Raw genomic sequence first — 1,536 nt, forward strand, 5'->3', positions numbered from 1 at the left:
ATTACTTGGGAGAGTGCTAGGAGGGAGTTCAGTAACTTTCTTGCTCAGCTGACCCACTTGTCCTTTCAAATTTCTGATGGAGGACCTTGTTTCATTCATGAAACTTTGAGTGGTCTTTATTAGATCAGAGACCATTGTTGCTAAGTCAGAAGTGCTCTGCTTAGAATTCTCTGTCTGTTGCTGAGAAGATGATGGAAAAGGCTTGTTGTTACCAGGCCTGTTTCTTCCACCATTATTGTGATTGAAACCTTGTTGAGGTCTCTCTTGATTCTTCCATGAGAAATTTGGGTGATTTCTCCATGAAGAATTGTAGGTGTTTCCATAGGGTTCTCCTAGGTAATTCACCTCTTCCATGGAAGGGTTCTCAGGATCATAAGCTTCTTCCTCAGATGAAGCATCCTTAGTACTGTTTGGTGCATTTTGCATTCCAGACAGACTTTGAGAAATCAAATTGACTTGTTGAGTCAATATTTTATTCTGAGCCAATATGGCATTCAGAGTGTCAATCTCAAGAACTCATTTCTTCTGACTAGTCCCATTGTTCACAGGATTCCTTTCAGAAGTGTACATGAATTGGTTATTTGCAACCATTTCAATCAGTTCCTGAGCTTCTGCAGGCGTCTTCTTCAGATGAAGAGATCCTCCTGCAGAGCTATCCAAGGACATCTTGGATAGTTCAGAGAGACCATCATAGAAAATACCTATGATGCTCCATTCAGAAAGCATGTCTGAAGGACATCTTCTGATTAATTGTTTGTATCTTTCCCAAGCTTCATAGAGGGATTCTCCATCCTTCTGTCTGAAGGTTTGGACTTCCACTCTAAGCTTACTCCATCTTTGTGGTGGAAAGAACTTTGCCAAGAAGGCATTGACTAGCTTTTCCCAAGAGTCCAGGCTTTCCTTAGGTTGAGAATCCAACCATATTCTAGCTCTGTCTCTTACAGCAAAAGGGAATAGCATCAGTCTATAGACTTCAGGGTTAACCCCATTAGTCTTGACTGTGTCACAGATTTGCAAGAATTCAGCTAAGAACTGATGAGGATCTTCCATTGGAAGTCCATGGAACTTGCAATTCTGTTGCATTAGAGAAACTAATTGAGGCTTTAGCTCAAAGTTGTTTGCTCCAATGGCAGGGATAGAGATGCTTCTCCCATAGAAATCAGGGGTAGGTGCAGTAAAGTCACCCAGCACCTTCCTTGCATTGTTGGCATTGTTGTTGTTTTCGGCTGCCATGTCTTCTTCCTTGAATAATTCGGTCAAGTCCTCTAAAGAGAGTTGTGCTTTGGCCTCTCTTAGCTTTCGCTTCAAGGTTCTCTCAGGTTCAGGGTCAGCTTCAACAAGAATGCCTTTGTCTCTGCTTCTGCTTATAAGAAAGAGAAGAGAAAAAGAGAATGTGGAATCCTCTATGTCACAGTATAGAGATTCCTTGAAATGTCAGAGGAAAAGAGAAATAGAAAGAAGAAGGAGAAGGAGAATTCGAACTTTAATTAGATAAGGTTCGAATTGTGCATTTAGAAGGAGTAGTACTCCATAAAT

General features: G+C 41.1%; 1 non-coding gene across 1 annotated transcript; it reads left to right on the plus strand.

Annotated features, from left to right (window-relative positions):
- The first annotated feature begins 720 nt into the window (after nt 1–720).
- LOC130952957 (small nucleolar RNA R71) lies at nt 721–828 on the plus strand. Its single transcript, XR_009075130.1, has one exon. It is a non-coding gene; the product is annotated as a small nucleolar RNA R71 (small nucleolar RNA).
- Nucleotides 829–1,536: the final 708 nt, after the last annotated feature.

This window comes from Arachis stenosperma, chromosome 9 (genome assembly GCF_014773155.1).
Source record: "Arachis stenosperma cultivar V10309 chromosome 9, arast.V10309.gnm1.PFL2, whole genome shotgun sequence".
NCBI classification, from domain to species: Eukaryota; Viridiplantae; Streptophyta; class Magnoliopsida; order Fabales; family Fabaceae; genus Arachis; species Arachis stenosperma.